Source organism: Arachis duranensis, chromosome 5 (assembly GCF_000817695.3).
Source record: "Arachis duranensis cultivar V14167 chromosome 5, aradu.V14167.gnm2.J7QH, whole genome shotgun sequence".
NCBI lineage: Eukaryota > Viridiplantae > Streptophyta > Magnoliopsida > Fabales > Fabaceae > Arachis > Arachis duranensis.
In genome coordinates, this window is record NC_029776.3 from 63,279,308 (window position 1) to 63,285,679 (window position 6,372).

Below are 6,372 nucleotides of genomic sequence, written 5' to 3' on the forward strand. Positions count from 1 at the left end.
TTAACTAACATATTAACTGTTTGACTAGTTGCCTAAGCTAACCAATACTTCATTCTAGCAATAGATTGAAGTTTCACTGGTTTTCTGGTTCTGTGTGTTTCTTGTTGTGTGTTTGTATGTCAGGTACAGGAAGAGCTTCTCTTATTCTCTCTGAACAAGACGAAAGAACTCTCAGAAGGATAAGAAGGGAAGCCAGAGGAAAGGCTGTTGTTGGAGAGGAAGAATCTGAGGAAGAATTCCAAGAGATGGAAGGAGATCCATCTAATCTCAATCAGCCAGAAGGAGGGGTCAACAATAACCCACAATAGAGGAGAGTACTGGCCTCCTATACATTTGCAAATGCTAGACATTGTGGGAGTAGCATTCTCACCCCTAATGTCAATGCAAACAACTTTGAACTGAAGCCACAACTCATTACATTGGTCCAAAATAATTGCTCTTTTGGAGGAGGCCCATTGGAGGACCCGAACCAACATCTATCCACTTTCTTGAGGATTTGTGACACAGTTAAAAGCAATGGAGTGCACCCTGACATATACAAGTTATTGTTATTCCCATTCTCTCTCAGGGACAAAGCCACTCAATGGCTAGAAACATTTCCAAAGGAGAGCATCAACACTTGGGATGATTTGGTGAGCAAGTTTCTTGCCAAATTTTATCCCCCTCAAAGAATCCTAAGGTTGAAGACTGAGGTTCAAACGTTCACTCAATTGGAGGCTGAGAACTTATATGAAGCATGGGAAAGATATAAGGCATTATTGAGGAAATGTCCACCCGAGATGTTCACTGAGTGGGACAAGTTGCAGAACTTCTATGAGGGACTCACTCTTAAGGCTCAAGAAGCACTTGATCATTCAGCTGGAGGCTCTTTGCAACTCATGAAAACTACAGAGGAAGCTCAAAACCTCATTGATATGGTGGCCAACAACCAATACTTCTTTGCTCACCAAAGGCAACGCTAACCATCACAGAGGAAGGGAGTGCTAGAATTGGAAGGAGTGGATACAATTTTGGCTCAACACAAAATGATGCAGCAGCAGATTCAACAACAGTTTGAGCAAATGGCCAAAAGAATTGATGGCTTGCAAGTGGCAGCAGTGAGCACCACAAGCCAACCACCAACCACTTGGGTGCAAAATGAAGAAACTCAAGAGGAGCAACAACAAGAGCAAGTCCAATACATGCACAACCAAAATCCTGGAACAAATGAAGTCTATTGTGATACTTACAATCCATCTTGGAAGAACCATCCCAACCTCAGATGGGGAGACAACCATAATCAAAACCAACAACCATGGCAAAGAAACACAAATCAGAACAATTGGAAAAACACAAACCACAACCCCCAGCCAAACACTAACCAAAATACATATAGAAAACCACAAAATAACTACCCCAACTCTAACCATTATCCACCCAACAACCATCCAACAAATCAAAACACCTATCATCATCCATCAACACCCCAAAACCAACCAATTACACAAGACTCACAGAGGATTACCAATCTAGAGCTGCTCATGGAGAAACTGATGAAGAACCAAGAATTGACAACCAAGAACCAAGAAGCCTCCATGAAGAACCTAGAAAGGCAGATTGGACAAATCTCCAAACAGATCTCTGTTGAGAAGCCATCAAGTTCACTACCTAGTAACACCATTCCCAACCCAAAGGAAGAATGCAAGGTCGTGCAACTAAGAAGTGGAAAGATGTTAGTGGATGGTAACCAAGGAGCAACAAAGAAGCTTATGGAGAATGACACTGAGCCAACAAAGAATGATGAAGCCATCAACAAAGACATGATAAGCAAGAATGCTCCAGAAAAACTCACAGAGGAGAACAACAAACCACAGAATTTGAAGAAAGGAAAGCAAATCATGGAAGAACCAATTCAAAAACAGCATCAAGTGGAGAAGAGCTCAACATCACCATTGCCTTATCCACAGAGATTTCACAAGGAAACAAAGGATCAGCACTTTCACAAATTTCTTGAGACTTTCAAGAAGCTAGAGATTAACATACCTTTGGCAGAGGCTTTGGAGCAAATGCCCCTGTATGCCAAGTTCTTAAAGGAGCTCATTAATAAGAAGAGACAGTGGAATGAAAAGGAGACTGTAATGCTCAGTGAAGAATGCAGTGCACTCATTAAAAAGGGACTCCCTCCCAAGCTTGAAGATCCTGGAGGTTTCTTCTTACCATGCACTATTGGAAACTTATTCATTAACAAGGGGATGTGCGATTTAGGAGCAAGCATAAATCTAATCCCATATTCTTTAGTGAAAAAGCTTGGCATAGAGGAGGTGAAACCAACACAGATGTCTTTGGAATTGGTGGATCAATCAATAGTATATCCTAAAGGGCTGATTGAGAACCTTCTAGTTAAGGTTGACAAGTTTATCTACCCAGCAGATTTTGTGATCCTGGATTCTTCAGAACATGGAAATGACTCCATAATACTTGGTCGACCATTTTTGGCCACTGCTAGAGCCATTGTGGACATAGAGAAGGGAGAGTTAACCTTCAAGATGCATGAGGAGAGCATCATCCTGAAAGTCTTTCCAGAAGTACAAAGGGATGAAGAAACAAGCAAAATGAATGATGATCTTCTTCCAAAGCAATCGACTGACAAGGAAGTAGAACAGAAAAACAAACAGATGCAAGAAGAAAAAGGGATTCACAAGGAAGCAGGGGTGATAAACAAGAAGGAAGGAATTACAACCCAAGTAACTGTCAAGAAAGAAAGATCAACAAGAAAGAAAAAGATGAAGAGCAAGAAAAAGGCTCACAAAGGTTGGAAGAACAAGAAAATCCCAACTGAAGGATTTTCTAAAGGTGATAAGGTGCAACTAGTATATCAACAGCAGGGAGCAGAAGATTATTACACTGTCAACCAAATACTTTCTCTTGAGCATATGGAAATTGAGCATCAAGGCACACAGATAAAGCTGACAGTGAGAGGTGACAAGTTGAGACATCACCAACATCAACCACCTTAGAGGGAGGTCAATGTCAAGCTAATGACAATAAAAGAGTGCTTCATGGGAGGCAACCCATGGTTTAAGATTTCTGTCTTCTCTTTTATTTAATAAGCTATGATTCCTCTGAATATGATTTTGAATTTTCATGCCTGGTAAATGCATACATCGTTTTGAAGCACATGGCAAACTTCTAAGTTTGGTGTACCTTAAGGCACACCCAAGTTCATTTTTCAAAAAAAAAAAAGGGGGGGATTATTCTTAGAACATATGCATAATTCTTTTGATAAAGCATGTGACAAAACACTAAGTTTGGTGTCTGCATGTGCAACAATGTTCAGAAGATCATTTCCCAATCATGGACTCAAAACCATACAGACAAGGAATCATACATCAAATTTTTTTTAAAAAAAATGCATCAATTGTGAGAACGGTTTGCATTGTTGAGCCGTCCCCTCAATAAAAGATAAGTTTGGTGTTCACCAACTTTTAGCATTTTATTTAGGGACACAATTGATCACAAAAACAATTTAAATAACTATTAAACAGACCAAAACAATTTATTTTATTATTGCAAATAAGCTGCCAACGGTTATATTAATATTCTAAGCTAGCTGTTTTGGTTCAGGTGGAAGAAAAAGATTAAGACAAAAGCTAGGAGAAGGTCACGGCTAGGAGGAGCTATGTGAGGAAGGTCACATGTGCCTAGGAAAACGCACTCATGGGGAACAAAATTTGCATGCATGCAACATTGAACACCGAGATGCATGCAGCCAATGGGAGGAGGATCCTCGTCAAGCCTCAACCATGCATGCAAGCCGTCCATCTCATGCATTCCTTGAATGAGCAAACCAATCTCAGCCCTTCATGAACACTAACGGTTCCTTCTTCATTCATTCATTGTGGTTTTGTTGAAAAGCTTGGAAACATGGCTTATTAATAGCCGTTGCACCAACACGGTATATGCATTCCCATTCAAGCCACTTTCATATGAAAACCATACTCTATTCCACTTCCAAAACCAACATAATTCCCTTACCTCACACATCAAAACCGAACCAAAATTTACCCCAAACACAACGCATATTTCTTCTACTCTCACTTCTTCTTCCTTTTCACTTCAATTTCAATGGCCTCCTCAAGTTCAAAAAGAAGGGCGGGAAAAGAACCTATGGTAACCGAACCTCCAGCCTTTGATGCAACCAAGTTTAGATCCCAATTCCATGAAGGGAGATATCATAGGTTCATGGAGGCAAAGAATGTCATCTATGAGAAAGGCCTTGATTTGAGGGAAGGAGAATACCCCATCATGAGGCAAATTACTAGAGAAAGAAGGTGGGAACTCTTGTGTGCTCCTCTTGTTGACATCAGTGCAGTTATGATTAGGGAGTTTTATGCAAATGCTGCAAAAGAAAACAAAAATGATGCTCCCTACACAAGTTATGTCAGAGGAGTTGAAGTGAGCTTTAGCCCAGCTGCCATCACAAGAGCCCTCAAGTTAAGAACCATAACCTATGCAGAGCCTAGTTATGAGGCTAGATTGCAAAGGGAAAATAATCCTGATGAAATCTTGCAAGGGTTATGTGTGGAGAACACAGATTGGGAAAGAGATTCAAAAGGAGTTCCAAGTCACATAAGGAGGATAAATCTTACTCATGTGGCTAAGGGATGGTATGAAATAGTGAGGAGGTCTATCCTTCCTACTGGAAACGCCTCTTGGGTCACAATCAAACGGGCACTCTTGACATACTGCATCTTGCATGGAGGTGAGATCAACCTCGCACAACTCATAGCTGACAGTATTCAAGAAATGGCCGATAGCACAAGCAAATCAAAGGGTCTTGGACATCCAAGTACCATCCTCAGGCTATGTGACAAAGCTGGAGTAATTTTTGAAGATGAGGATACAACAAAAGTGAAGAAAGGGAAGTGGATTACCAAGAAGAGCATGGAGGGAACGAATGAAGAAGAAAATCAAGAAGGGGTAGTAGCTCCTAGACAAAGGAGATCACAAAGAGAGGAAGGACGAAATCAAGCTTATGATGCCATAGATATGAGCCAATTGCAAAGATCAATTGAAGAACTATCTCAGCAACTCATGCAGGCTCAACAAGGTCAAAATCAACTCATGCAGGCCGAACAAGGCCAAAATCAAGAGGGCCAAGAGAAATATCTAGAGCCCCATCCTAAATTCATGGAGCAATTCTTGAAAGAAAAAGAGGAACGAGAAGCTTGGCAGCATCAAATGGAGGAAAAACAAGAGAAATGGCAGCAACAAATGATGACTCAGCAGCAAGAATTTCAAGCACAGATCCTTGAAGGACAAAAAGAACAATACAAAGAATTCAAGGAATCATATGATAAGTTGTATTTTAGTCAAGCTAAAGCAGAGGAATATAGTCACAACCTGTATCAATGGAAGAATGTTCATCATACCATGGGAGAAGTTAGACACGTACAAAGAATGGAGAATGATGAAAACATGCAAGCAAGGTTGGAGTACTTAACCCACAATCTGCCAACACTCAATCCTGAGATCAAGCCATTTGAGCAATGCCCTGAATTTTTAGCCAAGCAACAAGCAAGATCTTATCAATACACTGAGTCAACCTTTAAAAGATTGGAAGATTTTGGGCTCAGAGGACTCTTAGATTCTGTTTGGGGTAGAAGATGTCCTGGTGAAGAGATCCGAGATTACTCCAAGACAGGGAAGAGAAAGAAGAAGAAGGGAGAATCAAGCAGCAGCCATGACCATTAGAAGGTGGCAAAACTCTTTCATATTTCCTCTTTCATGTCTTTAATAAGGAGATGCATGTCTGAAACATGATATGCCTCCATCAATTATTTCTTTTACTTTATGCAATTTCTGTTCTTTGCTTTTCATTTTAGTTAGTTAATAAATAGCTAAAAATGCTAAGTCTGCATATTGCTTGTTATCCATCACTTAGCTTTAAATATTGTTTTGTTTCCCATATGCTTAAATAAAAGAGTTTGGTTTGAATTGAAAAGTAAAATATCCAATGTTGCATAAGTATGAATGGAAGTTGGTGGTGGTATATGTGTTTGATTAAATGAATGACTCATGAAATAATTGTTGCATAATATCATTCTCATTCAATTGTGAGTTAGCCTGCTGTTACAAAGACTCTTATCAATAATGAAAAAACCCTTGGTAACAAAAACAGAAAGAAAAGGAAGAAAGAAAAAGCCAAAATGGCAAAGAAAACAAAGAATAAAGGTTGGACACCAATAGCTTGAATCTTAGGACATATGCCTGTGGTGTTCTTGTACTAAGATCTGCTTGGATGAGTAAATTCTAAGGGGTATTTTGAAACCCGGTCACTTAGATCAACTGATTTGGGATGACCAATTGAAAATCCACAATAAAGAGCAACTT